This window comes from Toxorhynchites rutilus, chromosome 2 (assembly GCF_029784135.1).
Source record: "Toxorhynchites rutilus septentrionalis strain SRP chromosome 2, ASM2978413v1, whole genome shotgun sequence".
NCBI lineage: Eukaryota > Metazoa > Arthropoda > Insecta > Diptera > Culicidae > Toxorhynchites > Toxorhynchites rutilus.
This window is the reverse complement of record NC_073745.1, coordinates 75720129-75739029: the sequence shown is the minus strand read 5'-3', so window position 1 is coordinate 75739029 and position 18901 is coordinate 75720129. Positions and strand designations below refer to the sequence as shown.

At 36.6% G+C, this 18901-nt stretch overlaps 1 protein-coding gene across 7 annotated transcripts in view; it reads left to right on the top strand.

The window, feature by feature from the left end:
- The first annotated feature begins 241 nt into the window (after positions 1–241).
- LOC129767552 (uncharacterized) overlaps positions 242–18901 on the top strand; it is a 115541-nt gene continuing 96881 nt past the window's right edge. For 3 of the 7 annotated variants that reach the window (XM_055768568.1, XM_055768566.1, XM_055768562.1), the window contains exon 1: positions 242–507. The gene's annotated coding sequence lies outside the window, so the exon portion shown is untranslated. Of the gene's footprint in view, positions 527–18901 lie in introns of all 7 variants that reach the window. The other 4 variants (XM_055768569.1, XM_055768565.1, XM_055768567.1 and 1 more) reach the window with 2 other exon arrangements.

Here is an 18901-nt window from a genome sequence, read left to right as displayed (position 1 = left end):
AGAGAGCGTGAAGGAACGCTTCGAAACCACCCTAATGCTACTGCTGCTGCTACTGAATGCTGATACCAAATCACAGCAAACCCACGCTTCCACCGCGGATCAGTGCAATCAGAAGCACATACTCGGTTCAGTATAGTTCTTTCCCATTGCATTGGGTCGAAAAGATGCATTCTCTCGAGCGGATTTTCATTCCGCCACGCTTCGATGATCCGCGCATGGTGGTTCATTCATTATCGCGAGCTGAAGCGAAACTTGTTGCAGCCGCAGAGGCAGCGTTTGTTTGTTTACACTCGCCCGCTCAAGCAGTCAGTCTTCGACAGACCGCGAGTGCAGACGCGCGCGCGCTTTTTCCGATCCGGGTGATAATAGCGCTGAGGGACGAAAAGGATTCTCCGCGAGGCGCTAGCAAATGTAACCGAATCTAACCAAGATTATGAAAGTTTGTTATGCTAATTCCGCACGATTCCGGGGGAAGATTCAACTACTAGACGCAGAGGCAAATCGAAGGTGGAACATTAGCTGAGTGGTGATTAACGCTAATTGTGAATTTATAATATCAATTGATAAATGTTCAGTCGTTTGGTGCTTTGGTGCGACCGATGTGTTTCAGTTACTTGTTTACCTCCCGGTCGGTCGCCAATGGCCGGATTCAGTTGAATTCATTGGTTTCAAAAGTGGACGCAATAAATCAGCTCATTCGACAACCGCAACGAGTTTTGTGATATGTGTGGTACCCGCGTTGAATGGCTTCTCAGCGGTCACTTTAGCCGCCGGTTAACGAAAAGTGTAAAATAAAACTGTTTTCATTTTCGAGTGATTGATCTTGAGAAGGATGTTGCTGAGTAGATCCGATTGGGGCGCAATCGATTACTGGACGGCGCTGTTGACGGTTATAGTTTGGGATTGGTTATTAATTTCCAAATGCCATTAAAAATTTATCGCGAAACATGAAATCTGCCTCTGTTCGTTCGAGGTTTAATATCCATGGAGGGATATTTCTAACTTGAACTATAAAACCGAGACCAAGTTATGAGAAAACCACGTGCGCCGTCACAATCGTGTGTGAATCAACCGAATGTTTACAGCATCAATAAAGGATAAGCACGCGGCAATAATTTCAATACCTGCGAATGCTAAAATTGATAACCGTAATCAGCTTAGCTACTTTAATTTGTATTTCAAACCGACGGTTGTGCTAAAGTTGAAATCCGATGCATAACATATTTAGGAACTTGTTCGAACTTTTATTAGCTCTTTTAATGGCCAGTAAACTGCTTGTTCATTGAGCTTTGTGGCCCAGATACGTATCATACTTATCAAATTTATCTCTTTTGTGTCGGAGATTAGTTGTTTTTTAGGTGTGGGGAACTCAATAAGAAGCTGTCTGCCTCGAAATGAATCGGTAAAATTGGACTTCGAATGATCTAGAAACAACGCAATTGTACGCGTAAATCAATGTTTCAACATACTTCAATGGATAAAACTGCTAACAACATGTTTTTTTAACATTGATATCAGGGCAAGAAAACTCAGTTTGCAAAAACACAAACCTTCATTGACAAAGTAGTGCAAGACAAAAATTCCTAGCTGTTATCGTAATGATATTGAGAGAGGCACATAAGGTTAATTTGGATATGAAGTATTAGATTCGTTCAAGCACGATGTAATGAAGTTTTGACACGTTACAAAAAGGTATTTTCGAATAAGAGTCTTTCCTACAATTGTTTCTTCCTACAATTTTGTTTTCTATTTTTTTAAGTTGAATTCTTTTGTTATCAGTCAAATAGTTTTGTGATATTTTTGACACTTAATTTTGAAATATACAAATGAACATGGGTCTATGATTTGTTCTCAATTTATAAATATAAATCGTACTTTGAAAAACAGTATTAACTGTTACAACTAATATATATATAATAATAATTAATAATAACTAATAAGAGATAACGCTCTACATTTTCCCTGAAAAAACATGAAATTGATCATTAGTTTAATCGCCCACTTTCAAAACGTATTCCTAGAATTTTTTAAATTGTGTTCTTGCAGTTTTTTTTCGCTTTGGACAGATTTTTGAGAAATATCTTGACCACTCAAACATCAGTTGTCCCAAGTCTTTTTATTTAACAAACAGATTTTCAGTCATCGACTGGTTCGTCTTTAACGTCCCAATTTGTTTAGTGCTACGTCATAGAACCATGGAAAAATGTCATTATAACGGTATCTCGAGACTTCATTCTCAACCAAATAATTTTTTTGTATCATTATCATAAAACATAAGACCCATTCCAGCGTGACGTGACAACGTTTTGATTCACTAAAAACCGGTTCTTTCTCGTTTTCATGTATAAATCACACGATTTCCAAATAGTAAACGATATTAAAGTAAAATTTAGAAAATTTCCTGCAAGAATCATGAGTTAGAGAATAGTTTACAGTTGAATCTGTTTGTTGCCAGCCCAATACTTTTGTGACGTGACAACACCTGTCTTTTTGCGGTTTCCGACTTTTGAGCATTAATGTTGTATTTTCAGTTCCGTTTCAAAACATACAAATAAACTTCTATTCTATGATTTGTCAACGAAAGATGAACGCGGATTCCTGTATATTCAGTTTTTCAAAACACTCGGAAAAAACATTACAAAAATAGGCATGCATTTTGTGACGTGACAACGTGCTCTGTGCGAAAAAACAGTCTCCACAAAGCGTTGTCACGTTACACAATCAATAAGTTGTATTAAATAAGAATCACACCGTATTGTAGCAAGCTTTATAATATCTTTATATTTTTTATTACATTGAATACTTCTCACTTCCCTCTGAGATTTCCCCTTCCCCTTCCAAAAGTCCATCCTATAGGGGAAGGTGGTCCCAACGCGACCGGTAGTCCTAATCCTGTATCTCAGGTACGGTGCTTTCTATCGTTTTTCCAGTAGTATCAAATGAATGGCGCATAACGCTGACAATTTGGTAATATGGTAATTTTTTTCTGGCTCTCTCTAATCTAGTGTTTTAGCACCATTTTGACTATTCATTGTTTCAAAAACAGAAAAGATATATTTTTTACCTGTATGCAAAATGAGTTCAACGTTCTTTTAGATTGTGGAACATTGCAAAACGAGGCATTTTTAATTGCTCATGGTATGTTCATCAAAATAAGCTATATAAATTGAATCTACCGGTTACCTATAGTACACGGCATGCCGTTATTTGTGAAAAGTGGGGGTTGTGCTACACCGCGATTGTTTAACACGTTCACTTTGGCTCTTGCCATCAATGGCTCGCACAAGTCTGGTTCATCGAGTGGCGCTCACTGCAGAGGGAACACATCACCCTCTCGGTTAAATCCTTTTTGCTCACAATCAAACTTTATTCTCTTTTTTCATTCGCGAAGAAACCCATAGATATATGCCAACGCTAACAGTCACGATCGTACTGAAGGAATTCATGCCATTTCCGGTCTTTTAGATCCGTTTTGAACGAAAATGAGATCAGAATACGATATTCGACTTCCGCTGGAAAGACACCTGCAGCCAACACCCATATCGTATGGCTTTTTCATATTTTTTGTCATTCAAAGCTATTATCAGCAACCCAGAAGTCGAAACAAGATTATATTCTATGTTCTGGAATCTACGTTCATCTATTGTTGACAAAACATAGAAAAAAGTTCATTTGTACGTTTTGAAACGGAACTGAAAATACAACATTATTGTTTTTTTTTTGTCTTTATTTAAGAGACTTTCAGCCGTAGGCTGGTTCTTCTCAATACAACATTAATATTCAAAAATCGGAAACAGGAAAAACCCAGGTGTTGTGACTACAAAAAAGTATTTGACTGACAACAAGCCAATCTAACTATAAAATATTCTCCAACTGATAATTCTTGATACAGTTGATACTCCTCTATTTGTGGACCGATCCTAAACAAATTGTGTGGGTTGTTGACCCTCATTGTTGCTTAGAGAAACCCAAGTATAAAAATGTTTGAACTTAGGTCCATCTGATAAACTAAAAAAACGCTCCGTTTTTGTAACGTGACAAAGCTTCGAAATACTTGTTTTTTTTTAAATCCTTGTTTCTCACAAATTACAAAAATAAACCTAGGTCTACACACGGCTCCTCAAGGGAATTTGAAATTTGGTATTCTGGTGCATAACCTCATGGAATGGGTTATATTGGAAACAGCGCGAGATAAGTAATGAAATGAAATGGATAAATGTTGACACCTATAGAGTCATGGGTCAATTTGTTTGTAATTCAATACTAAATGATAGGAAAGCCATACTGTAACTGAACTTTACGATCCAGGTTTTGAAATGAAAATATTACGAAACAAAACATTATAACTTACATAGGATTTCATAGTTCGTAAACATTTGGTTGAATAATTGTAATGTTTATATTTTTCCATACAAAAATGTGCGCAGAATTGAGTTTTTGTTTTACTTCTCCCACAAAGCTACAAGTTCTGAATTTCCATCATTTTCTAAAAAAAATTTATCTTCATTTCTGTGAAACCGATATTGAGTTTTTTTTATTTTTTAGAAAGTACATTGATATCCCATCAAGTTTATCTAACATCATATTTTTGTGATATTTTTATCAGACTTTGGTTGGTAATTTCATAAAACTTTTGTTGCCTTTCGCGTGCTTGAGTGATTAGCGTGACATATATCGGGTTCGACTCCTTCCAATCCTTCCTGCCTGAAACCTTTTTTTCAAATAAATTTCGTCAGTGCTATTGAAAAAGAAAAATGAATAAAAAAAATTCCTTTCGAATTATGATTTTCTGAATAGGATGATCGATAGAAGGAGTCATTGATCATGGATATGCCCTCAGTCGCAAGTAGAATTGATCAGATGAGAGTAAAAATTATTATCTAATATCAGTCATTCCATGCCAAACCAATATAATGGTTCTCAGATTTTTGTTATAATTGGAAGTTTTGTTCCTTATCACAAAATATTATATCCGCGTTTTTTTTAAAAAAAAATTCACTAGCTGACCCGGCGAACTTCGTCTCATCCAAAATTATTTTTCTTTTATATGAACTCATTCGAACATTTGTGTTTCCTTACTATATTGATTCTATATTGATCTTCAGGAAGGGACGAATACAACAGAATAAAGATGATTCAGATCGAACCGTCCCTTCTTCGGTTTTTCCCCTTACCAACACATTTGGCCTTCCATTTTTATTTATATATAAACTAGCTGACCCCACCCCTCAGAAAGGTGGGAGGAGTGTTGAACCACTTTAGAAATATTTTTTGCCGCCTTGAACCTCCACATGCAAAATTTGGTTCAGTTTGCTTGATTAGTTCTTGAATTATGCAGAAATGTATGCTTCATTTGTATGGCGGTCACATCCCCCACCCCCCCCCTCAGAGAGAAGCCAGGAGTGTCTATTCACCATGGAAACGTTTCGTGTCCCCAAAAACATTCGGATGTCAAATTTGGCTCCATTTGCTTGATTAGTTTTCGAATTATGCCGAAATTTGTCTTTCATTTGTATGGCAGCTCTCCCTTAGAGAGGGTGGTGGAGTGTCTAACCACCGTAAAAAACATCTATTGCACCCTAAAACCTCCACATGCCAAATTTGGTTTCAGTCGCTTGATTACTTCTCGAGTTATGCAGAAATTTGTATTTCATTTGTATGGCAGCCCCCCTTAGAGAGGGAGGTGGAGAGTCTAACCGTCATAGAAACATTTATTGCACCCTAAAACCTTCACATGCTAAATTTGGTTCCAATTGCTTGATTAATTATCGAGTAATGCAGAAATTTGTGTGTTTGAGAGTCTAACCACCATAGAAACATTTATTACACCCTAAAACCTCCAGATGCTCAATTTGGTTTAATTTGTTTTATTAATTCTCGAGTAATGCAGAAATTTGTGTTTCATTTGTATGGAAGGCCCCCCCCTTAGAGAGAGGGGTGGAGGGTCTTATCACCATAGAATCATTTATTGCACCCTAAAACCTCAATATGCCTAATTTGGTTTCATTTGCTTGATTAATCCCCGAGTAATGTGGATATTTGTGTCTAATTTGTATGGCAATGGTTATTGTTATTGACAGAGTTATTGAACTTTTCTCTGTTCTGGACTCTATTTGCCTTAAACTGGCTCTAATTAAAAAATTACTCTACGTAGGACAATCCTGTTGCTTTCATTTGAAAGATAAGAGAAAAGAAAATACAGGATACAGTTGTGAAACTTCCAAATTAGTGGATTTAAGTAACATTTTAGAAGTGAAAAACTTCTAAGTTAGTGGTTTTTAAGGTATTACTCTTGTTTTTATCCAAACATACATAATTATCTTGAATGTTTATATCAATCAAATTACAGTTCTCCCATCATTACACAATTTGTTTTTTGACACCCAACTTCTATCTTTTTTATTTTCGTTGCGCCGTCATTTTAAACAATTGCTGGTGAATCTTCATCTAAAATTTACCGAAATCACGATATTTATTTCACTGTACTCGTAATAGCTAATTAATTTTCACATTAACGTTGATACATTTAATTTTCGCTTGAAAAAAGACAAATCTTTATATATAAAAGAGAGTTTTTCCCACGTACGTATAACTCATCATCACGGGAGAACGGCTGATCAGATCTACGTCGTCCATATATTTTATGAGTTGGTCTTCACCTAAATTAGAATGATAGACATATTCTGGAAAATATTTGAGATGGTTGGAGAAATTCGAAAAAAATGACTATGCATATCTTTATATATAAGAAGGATATCTATATATATAAAAATGGAGTGATGTCTGTCTGTCTGTCTGATTCTTATAGACTCGGAAACTACTGAACCGATCGACATGAAAATTGGTATGTAGGGGTTTTTGGGGCCGGGGAAGGGGGGGGCTGCCATACAAATGAAACACAAATTTCTGCATTACTCGGAAATTAACCAAGCAAACGAAACCAAAGTTGGCATGTGGAGGTTTTAGGATGCAATAAATGTTTCTATGGTGATAAGATACTCCTTCCCCCACTCTTAGAGGGGGCTGCAATACAAATAAAACACAAATTTTTGCATTACCCGAGAATTAATCAAGCAAATTAAACCAAATTAAGCATATGGAAACTTTAGGGTGCAATGAATGTTTCTATGGTGGTTAGATACCCCTCCCCCCTCTCTTAGGGGTGGCTGCCATACAAATAAAACACAAATTTCTGCATTACTCGAGAATTAATCAAGTAAATGTGCGGACGAAGTTTGCCGGGTTAGCTAGTTTAAAATAAAAAGGGAAAATTCATCAAAATCATCATTTAGATCAATTTGACAGATCTGAACGATAACATATAAACTCTCTTGAAGTATATTCGATGTTTTTACCAACCAAAATATTCTCTAGTAATACATTATATGGCAGAACAACGTTAGTCGGGTCAGCTAGTTTTAAATATAAAAAAAACTGAACTATGTATAATTGAGTCTAAAATTTTATATAATCGAGTCAGTACATAATCGAATTCATTTTTGACAATAAAAAATTCGGGATAACAATAAATCTCTACGTTTCATACAATTTTAAGACATTTTGCATCAATATATTTTTTTTTTCAATCTCGATTTCATGTGCTCCGCCCTTGGGTGATTTTTCGGTTCTCTACAAACTATGATTTTGATGTCTGCGACACTTGAAAATTAAAATTGATTGAGCTAATATTTTTCATAATGAACTGATTGCTGATTGCAATATGATGTTTGACAAAGTTGTTGGAAAATCAATGAACTATTTAGAAAAATAACACTTAATATGGACTGTTATATTATCTTACACAAAAATAGAAATTAATATTAAAACACTTTTATACCTTAAAACATCCCTCCTTCGATATTTTTTAATACATATTTATTGGAAAACACTTCAAATTTAACAAAGTTTGACGTATAATACTGCCGTGTCGGACTCATTAAAAAAGAGATATATTTTTTTTGAAAATATATGAAATTTTAATACTTCGTGGAATCTTTTTTTTTTTTTTTTTTATCTTCGCTTATTTTTCGTCGGCCTATTTCCGCCACTTTAGTGCCAAGCACCGACATCAGGGAGGCGACTCCACCTGTTCCTACCTATCAGACTCAACAACTCATGAGCCGGGCCAACTTCTTTTACTTCCGCTCCGAAGGAAGACGTAACCAGAGATTTTTCGCCTCAGAAAATCCCAACGACGCCAGCTGGGATTGAACCCAGGCCGATCGGATTGTGAGGCTGTTACGCTAACCATACAACCACTGGCGCCGTCGTCGTGGAATCTTAACCGTTTGAGAAAAATAACGTAAAAAATAGAATCTATATGCGATTCAATATGAAAAACTAGAAGTCTAGAAGTTATATCTTTGATATAACCGCAAGGTGGACGTAGGACTAACGTTGACTTAGCAATCAATAAGTAACAAGCATATAAATCTTAGACGTTTCATCTTTCGAATAAAGTGATTATCATACCACTTCTAAACGAATTATTAACATTCAAAGGGGGAATCGATTCCTCTTCGGAAATACCCAGCACAAATAGTACCCACTTCCCAAGCCCCGACAATTGGAATCACCGTTGATACGGAGCAGGATTATTAACGCTTGAGAAGGAGTGGATTCCTCCTCGGAATTACACAGCGAAAATAAGACCCCCTTCCCAACAATTACAACTTCCCAATAACGACGATCGATTGCAGCATTCGTAAACAAATAATTTTATAACGCTGCTTTGATAAATGTGATTTCTTCGATATGTAATATAATATCCACTTCGATCATATCCACTACACCGTATCATATCATATCAAATCCATAGTCAATCCGAGTACAATAGTACCCGCTGCTTGTATCTAATTTGCCATGCGAATTTCCCCTGGCTCCATGGTTTTGAAATCTGTGTTAGGGAAACATTCCGATTTGCAGAAACGTATGCGAGTACAAAAGTACCCGCAGCTCACATCTATTTAGCTATGCCGATTTTTCCATGCTTCATGATTTTGAAGTCTGTGTTAGGGAAGCATTTCTGATAAAAAATTATATGAATAGTCTATTAAAAAAAGTTAAAAAATATTTTTTCAGGAGTATTGTATTTTTTTTTCAAAGAAAACATGAAAAAGTTGTTGTTAGGATATTTTCCTGTGGGATGACTTATTAAAAATTGTATGAGCTACTCATATTTTTTTTGAGAATTGAAAAAAAAACGCTTTTGAGAAAAATGAATACCAATTTGAAAAACAATTTTTTTAATTTTTTTATGAAAATTCAAACAATTTCCTACATTTTATTTTTTGATAAAATTTTTTAGGTGTTATAGTTTTTGCGTTATAAATTTTTGTAAAAAATTTAAAAAAGGCATGGCTTTCTTCAAAAAGAAGTCTCATTTTTTTTTCTAATTTTAAGTATGCAAAGTTGCTAAAATGACCGATGTCTTTAAACCCACAGCGTTGCACTGCTATCTGAAATGGTACTGCTAACTCCTGAGGCATTAAATTCAACTATAATAGAAATTCCATAAAATCTCCACGAGATCTTCAAGGGGGGACCCCTGTCTAAAAGGTCGAAAAGTAATGAATTTTCGTGATTTTTTTTCGGAAGTTAGGAATAAAGTGAAGTATTCGGGCATTTAAGTTATTGTTAAAGGTATATTTGAAGATAAAGGTATATTTTCCATTTTTTGATTGCATGAATAATGATTATTTGGCTGTTGACAGCTGGATACATAGATGCTGTCTGGAAGTAGGTACCTTGCTGGCTGTATCGGTTCTGAAGCAACGGGGTGTCGTGTAACAAATTCCAATGAATATTTTGAAACTTTAGGACAATACCTGAAGCGTTACATAGAGGTTTTTGAAAATTCGAAAAATTTCCAAAATGGCGGCCATTTTTGTTAAAAAAATCAGTTATTTTTCATAAAAAAATGCTATGTAACGCTTCAGAAAATCCATTTTTACACACTGCACAAAAAAAATTTAAGCCAAATCAGTCGAGTAGATCCTGAGATATCGATACCACCAGTTGAAAAAACATGGTTACGAGAAAAACGCGTTTGAAAATTCGTACATCAATACCATGTCCCTTGTGGTGACTTCATACTTTTGGCTGTAACATTCCAACGAAATCCAATATCGAAAAATCCTTTTAGGACAATATTTTTAAGGGCATAAGCTTCCCAAAAATGCAAAAAATTTGATTTTTTCGATTTTCCAGTCCGGGGTCCCCCCTTAAGGGGGACAGTTCGACAAGCAGATGAATGTACCAAAAAATTTATGACGTTCAAATAATATCTGGAATACATTCATAGTATTTTGCCTTTCAATAATAACCAAATAGCGGCTAAAAAAAAGAAAAAGACTCAAAAATATTTACTTTGTTTAGTAACACTGAGCAATGTAATGTACGGTATCTTGTTTAAAAATAATATGATAATCATGAATTGAAAACGTGTTTGTGTTCCACATGAACACATTTTAAATTTGAACATATTAATATTTGAAAACTTTAGTGACACGCTGTGTACAGCATATACACTAAGCATCTTAAAACTCGTCGGGTGATTATGATACTGGTTCATTTGATGCTAATGCAGCAGAAAATCGACTGTGTCCAATTACCTGTCGATCTTTATCTCACTCGCAGCATTTGATCAATCTGAAATTTATATGATTCACAAAACAAAACAAAACAATTATGAAGCAAATCTCCATTTTGATAAATATCTACACATCATTCCCGAAATGAAGCCACAAGTGGTACGTTTACTGGTGCTTTCCGTGGCAACTCATGTGGTTACCAGTCTCAACTTCATGGAGTTCATCAATTCTGAATCGCACAAGCGTCTGATTATCAACCGAATCGGACAATGTGCAGAATTCAAAAACACCACAGTGTTCGTGCCCAATTTCTCGATAACCCAACATAACCGAACGAATCTCGTGGTGAGCGGAGGACTCATATTTCGAGAGGATTTTCCCCGAGGGTTCGACGTTACGAACAGTTTCCACAAATGTGATGGTTTCGGTCCCAATTCAAATTGCTGGCCCCATATGAGTTTGAAAATAGATGCGTGCGATATGTTTGGAAGGAAGGATACATTGTTTGCATGGTTGACGGCCAAGTTCGAGCCCCGAATTATGTGTCCTGTGAGAAAAGGTACCTACGTGATAAAGGACTATGTGCCGGAAAATGGATTGGCTTATATTTTCGTTGGCGCGGCTTACTGGAAGTTGAGGTCTGTGGGTAAGATAAACGAGCGGCTCGTGATGTGCTTAGACGCACAATTGAGCGTACGGTCATTTAGGTCGAAAATCTAACGTTTTGGTGATCAGAATCTCGAAATCTACTATCTAGACTGTCTAACAAGTGCAATTAACCGCCCTAAAACTATCAGATTCGCCTATAGGAATTTGCTGTGAATATTCGATCGGAAAAAGAATATCGAAAAATTCATGTCATGTCAATGTCACTTATCGTAGGATCCACATAATGAGTTCAACTTAGATAATTATTCAATAATGATACAAAAAAAGAGATGGGTTATATCTGTGATAAAATTATCAATCCATTTCTAATAAAAAAAATTGTTTCAATGGGGAGAAAATATACTATATATAAATACAAGCAAATATAATTTAATGTGACCATCTATTTTATGTTAATTTAATATATGTGTTTCAATTATTTATTAAAGAATGTAACGCTTCATTAATATTTGATAAATACTGCAGTGTAGAATGCGAAACAGTGCAAAAGTACGATTTTGTTCATTTTGTCGTTTACGTCTCCTATACAATCATGGGCAGTAGAAAACTCCATTCATTCTAAATAAGGGGTGAAAAACACAGAAAAATTGTTAAAATATAAAATTTATTATAAAGAGCTAAACATCAATTCATGCCATTTTCATTTAAAGAGACTATTTAAGGTAGGAAATAAATTTGAAAAAAATACTAAAAGTGCATCTGTGTATCAATAAATATTATCAAAAAAATCACCAAAACTTGAAGTACAAAAAAAATCTTGAAACTTAAAAAAAGACGGGTGGGTAATGTCGGGGACATAACCGGAGTGACGTAGGACTATACAAAGGGGACAGCTTTTGTTAAATATATATTTTAAATATATTGTTTTATTTTCTTCACCTACGTGAATACCTACCTATCTACCTGAAAAATGGATTTGTTTACTGTTTACTCTTTATGAATATGTTGATGGTTCTGAAAAGAAACTTTGGTGTTGTGTTTTTGTTATCACTCGATATTCCCATCTTGTTCGGCTAAACCTTCCTGTTTAGCGATTTGTTGTCACTCGCCACAGCTTTCACAGTTGGAAAATTTCTTCCCATCCAGCTTGTGACATATTTTACAGTAAATTACATTCAATGGCACGTCGCATTACCACCACTCAGTGCCGGATTGGAGGTAATTTTAACCTGTAATTGAACATTTGCGATGACAGTGGTACAGTGTCGACTTTCAATGTGGGGTCATAATTTGGATCTCTATGTTTACAAAAATGTCCAACTAAATAAGTCACATTACATGTCCGTCCAATTAGCTAAATGTCGAACTAATTGTAGATTACTGTACTTTAAATCTGGAAACAATTTAAGAATTGGTGAAAATTGAATAATCAGGAAAGTCCCCAACTATCAATAAGCTCAGAACAACTTCCAAATTCACATACTCATCAAATCCTGGCAAACAAATTATGAAAACATCAATTTGTGTTTTATTATTATTTTGGATAATGTTTTAGAAAGCATTGAACTTTATTTCCTAAACTCTTTTTTGGAAGGTTTAATGGCCCTGAAAAGCGCCTTGTTTTATGGAATGGTTCCAATTTAGAAAACTTTGTACTCGTGGTTTTGAAAAAAACCATTTCGAACGCCCTCGATGCCGCCTTGTTCTGGATTTGCCGCCAAAGCAGTTTGTATAAAGAACAAACTTTTTTCTTCTGCTACCTGATGCCGTTTTGCGATTGCGTTTGCCACTCGCCATTCGCTGCAACTGCCTGTTGTCTTGATGTCCGCCGAACCGAATGTGTTCTGTTCCGAATGCAGGTTTTCTTATCGTCGCGAGCAGCTTTGCCAGCTAACTCGATCACTCCGGCGGCCGAAACTATATAACGCCGGCTAGGTGGACTGGTGCACTGGTACTAACGCGGTCGGCCTAGCTACCCTTGCGGGGAACTCCAGATCAACACGGTTCGAGCGGGATTTTGCCTTTCCCTTCACTTTTCCTCCTTTGCCATATCCAACCATGGCTGCTTGTGTTGGTTTGTTGATGTGAGGTGATGCGAAACGATGTGGTGTACGGTTCGGATGAGAATGATCGTTACGGCAGCGGAGCGGGGATTTTTAAGCTGACTGGCTGGCTCGAGAATTACGCATGTGTGAGACTGCGACCGATGTTTCGTTCATTTTTTTTCTTTTTCCTTTCCAATCGTGCTTCATTCTATTTCGCTGCTGCTCTGGTTGCCCGTTTTGGTCGGTACGATTTGAGGAGCACAAAATGGACCAATCAAAAATGGGTACATAGTGTATTTGGACAATGCTTGATATTTCACAATTATTCAATTATTTATCTCAAGAAAAATGAAATGTTATTCGTTATGATAGATGCGTAGATATATTTCCTATCAATTGATGCAAAAACCTTTGCGATCTATTGAGAAATGCTCGAGTTATAAGCGTTCCAAATCTTGCATTTTTTCCTACTTGTTCAGTGCCTAGATTTCCATTTCACCCCCTATATCTTCCGGTTAGACGTAGTCCTACGTCAAAAAATTGGGATTTTGAGATTCAGTACAGCTCTAATTGTATCGCATTTAAGTGTGTTCCTACGTTTTCTTCGAGATATTTGTGATTTTTTCCAAACTTTAGAAATGATGCGCGGTACAATTCTTTTTTTATGTATTTCAAAATTTTGATTATTCTTGTAAGAATTTTGAGAACAAGTACCAGTCTAATTTATATTTAAATGTATGTGTATTTTGATAGGCGTGATTTTTTTTTAAATTCGAGCATTGCGTGGTACGAAAATATCTTTTCATTTTTTCACTGTCTGCAATTTATTTTTATTTTTATAAAATCTATGATTGTATCATATTTGTGTATTGTGATTTCTCTTTCCTGACATCAATCGTAAGCTGAATAATGATACTATATGTTTTTGCAGTATCCAAAATGTTAGAGAATCTGACGACCCCTGGTTGGGTGTATCATTAAAGTGGATAATTTCACCATTCTACGGTGCATTATTTACATCTGACACAAACATAATTTTCGTAGCTGTTTAGTCAACTTTTCTAGCGTAGTAACGTGGTTTGACGCTGAGAAAGCTTCCGGAAAATCGACGGAATGGAATGCTCAACACAGATCCGAAATTTGGTTATGCGTGACTTCCATTGTAAGGAGTCTGACTGAACGAAACATTGCTGAGAAGTATGGGATAACCCGTGATGCGGTCTAGTTGGTCATTCGGAGGCATCAGATGCTCGGCAATGTGGCCGATCTACCGGGACGAGGACCGAAACGTAATACTAATGCAAGAACGGACACGCTAATCATCCGGGAAGCAAACGAATATCCACGAACGACCATTCGGGCGATTAAAAAAGGCTGGATCTGTACGGGTCGCACCATTTGACGACGCTTTGTGGAACGGGACCTGAAAAGCTACTTCGGCAAAGAGCGACCGATGATCAGCAACACCAACAAAAAACGACTTCAGTATACGAGGGACCATGTCAACAAGCCGCTGGATCTCCGGAAGCGCTTTATTTGATCGGACGAGTCCAAGCTCGAGCTGTTTTACGAGAAAAGGCGACTTCGAGTGTGGCGGAAGAGCGACGAGGGCCTCCAGGACCGGCATGTACAACAGACTATGAAATACGGTGGTGAAAGCATCATGATGGGCTGTTTCTCGAGGGCTGGGGTGGGAAACTTAGCACAGGTCAACGGCATTATGACGGCTGATAATTACAACGTCATTTTGTGCGAGAACCTGGAAGAATGCATGCTGAAAATGGAACTACTCCTACCAACAAGATAATAACCCGAGAAAACAGCAGCATTCTCCCGATCTGCCCGAATCAAACCAATGGTGTAGCCACCACGAATCCCGACTTGAATCCTATTGAGAATTCATGGACGATTTAGGACAACAAGGTGGACAAAACTGACGTTACGAACAAGCAAAACTGTTTTGTTGCGCTGAGGAAGGTTCGGGACAAGCTGGACTCCCAACACCCCCGGAACCTCGTGGAGAGTATGTCAAAGCGTTGGCAGTTGGTTATCGAGACCAAAGAGGTCATATTGACTACTAACACATAGAACCATGTAGAACACGTAGAACACGTAGAATCCCTAGGGGCCGACGTTGAGCTTTTTGGTAGGAAAACGCTGACTGACGGTTACAAAATACGAAAATAAAAATAAATACAGTTTGTTTCGGATGTTTTCCAGAATGTGAATGTTTTTTAGTCGAGTTTGTGACTATTTTCTATCTATACAACAAGTATCCTTGGGAGCTGGGATCGACACTGATTTTGTTTAAACGCTCTTGATGGGAGCCGAATGGAAAGCACAGTAAGAAAAATTCGGGGCTCAACTATTTGTTTTTATTATTTTTTTTAAATAAACCATGAAGTGGATTTTTTTATATCATACCCTAAAAGTTTCCATTTAGGAACAAAAGTATTTGTTTTGTTTTTTTAAAAAATGAATCAATGAAACTGAAATGGAAAAATGGTCTACTAATTACTCACTCTTACGTAGTATTGATTAGAATATCGAAAAGTTTGAAAAAACTATTAATATCAGATCACTTTCAAATGGCGGGTGGATTTTTTTTTGTGCCCGTCACTGTAAGTACAAAAAACAAAAAAAAAATTTTTTTTACTCAATTATATAATCGAGTCCACCATGTATTACTTTTATTTAAAATTTATTAACAGTACCAGCGATAATTTTGGCGAATAAGTCGCATGCGATAGTTGATCCCTGGTTCCCTGGTTGATCTTGCTCGGTGCGACGAGACATTGTCATCAAGAAAAATCACATTGTGTTGTCTTTTCTGATGGTCATACCATTTTGGAGCAGAGCGCAGTTGAATTAGATCAATTGATGTCACTAACGCAGACTATTAACATCTTCACCGGTTTTTAAAAGGTTGTAACATTTTATATCTCGCTGATCCCAGAACATTGTCTTCTTTCCGAAGCGCCTCACAGTGCCCTTCCCCTTCAGAAATTTTAGGTGGCATTAAATAGAAAAATAGAATCGATTTTTCATTTCTTTCCGATATTGTTGTCCACATATCCGATATTGTTGTCCATATTCTAATACCTAAACGTTTTAGCTCCAAAATAATGTACATCCCATCGATATGCGTTGATTTTTCACGAAGTTACAGCATGTCAAATATCACTTAAAATTTCCGACTTCGCATTCTGTTCCTTCAATTCTTTTGTCGAGTGTATTACTTTCTAATATTTCACGAATATGATTTTAATTATACGAAATTGGTTGTACAGACCAGACTCGATTATAATCGAGTATATATTAGGCTGTCAAAAAAGTCCTGCAGTATTTTTTTTGAATTTTCATTTGTTCATAAAATTAGTTACAATCATCTGTTTTAAGTCAAATATGCGCCGTTTTGTTCGATGACTTGTTCCCAACGAGATGCCAACTTCATAATACCCCTGTTATAGAAGCTCGCTTCCTTATTGGGAAAAAAAACTCGGATAGCCAATTTTCACAGGCCTCTTTTGTGGCTAACTTCTGACTACCTAGCTCGTTCGCCATGGACAAAAACAGGTGGTAGTCACTTGGTGCAAGGTCCGGACTATACGGCGGATGCAAAAGAATCTCTCATCCGAGCTCGCGAAGCTTCTGGCGCGTCACCAAAGAAGTGTGTGGCCTGACGTTGTCCTGATGGAAGACAATGCGGCCTCTGTTTATCAAAGATGGCCTCTTCTTCATGAGTGCTACCTTCAAGCGGTCCAGTTGTTGGCAGTACAGGTCCGAATTGAGCGTTTGGCCATAGGGAAGCAGCTCATAATAGATTATTCCTTGACAATCCCACCAAATACACAGCAGAACCTTCTTGGCCGTTAATGAGGGCTTGGCCACCGTCTGAGCCGCTTCAGCGGGCTTCGACCACGACCGTTTGTGCTTCACGTTGTCGTAAGTGACCCACTTGTCATCGCCAGTCACCATCCGCTTCAGAAACGGGTCGATTTTGTTGCGATTCAGCAGCGATTCACATGCCATTCACATTCACATGATTCACGGTCAAAGATGTTTTTTGCGTCAACGTGTGTGGCACCCATACATCGAGCTTCTTTGTGACTACAAGCTTCTTCAAATGGTTAATAACGGTTTGATGACTTATCCCCAGTTCTTGGCCGATGCTACGGCTGCTACTATGCCGGTCTCTCTCGGCTAATTCAGTGATTTTGTCGCAATTTTCGACGACAGGCCTTCCGGAGCGTGGCGCATCTTCGACGACCTCTACACCAGAACGAAAACGTTGAAACCATCGTTGTGCGGTGGAAATAGAAACTGTATCGGGTCCATAAACTGCACAAATTTTATTGGCAGCTTGAGATGCATTTTTGCCTTTGTCATAGTAGTACTGTAACATATGTCGGATTTTCTCTTTATTTTGCTCCATATTTGCGACACTATAACTCACGAACGACTTAACCAAACAAAACACTGTCAACGAATATATTATAGCGCGCAAAAATACCTTTCCAACAAGCTATAGTATGACTCGATACAATGAATACAACTAGAACTACGCGCTTACAACGACACCTCGCGGAAATACCGCAGGACTTTTTTGACAGCCTAATATAAATTATATAAATTATATGTTATATATAAATATATTATACCTCCAACATTTTTTCACTGTCTATAATCGAATCCTGTATATGACCGTGACAAAAAAAAATATTTGTGTACATACAGTAGAATCCGTTTATTATGACTCCGTTTATGTTGATCAACCGCATATTATTTATGACGTAATTACACAACGAAGTTTGGCGTTTCGCCTATTATGATTCGTTTTTAATAAATTATGTCCGGTTACATCTGCTTATTATGACGCGTTTGTCAATTCTCTTCGATTATAAATGGATTCCAAGGTTTTTTTGTTTTTTAATACAAAAAAAGAATTTAATTTTTGATTCATCCCTTTAAAGTCAGAAAACATCTTTCTCGCATAAAAAATCACATATACTCGGAATCTTTCAGGATGTGATAGCAGGTCATATTTGATGTTAAAAATAAACCTTCTGCGCATATGTTAGAATTTCAACTATAACAAAGTCACTGAACTTCTTTTTTTGTTTCGAGCTCTGTTAGCTTAAACTAGCGCTACTTCAAAAAGTACGCTACATAGGAAAATTATGTGGATTCCATAGATGATAAAATTTAGTACATGATATAGTTGTAAAACATCTAAATAAGTGGATATAAATAACATTTTGGAAGTGAAAAACTTAGAAGTTACTCATTTTAAAAGAGTTATTACTAATTTTACACCAAAAGTTCATACTTAATATCATCGTTTCAATCAACCAAATTAAAGCTCTCTAACTTCTCTACAATTTGTTTCTCGACACGCACCTTCTATCCTTCTTAATTTCACTATACTATCATCATTTTAAACAATTGAAAGTTTGAGTTTTTGAGAACCGAAAAATCACCTGAGGGGGATTAAAACAAAGTTGATAGGTCTGAGCCTAGGGGCACGGGCGGGATCTTGACGTAGGACTGTGGTTGTGTGTAGTAATTGTATTGGAATTGAGTTTTTTCATTGTTCAAAATCTGTAATTTATTCACATCTAATACATCAAATGGTAAACCCTGAAAAACCCGTTT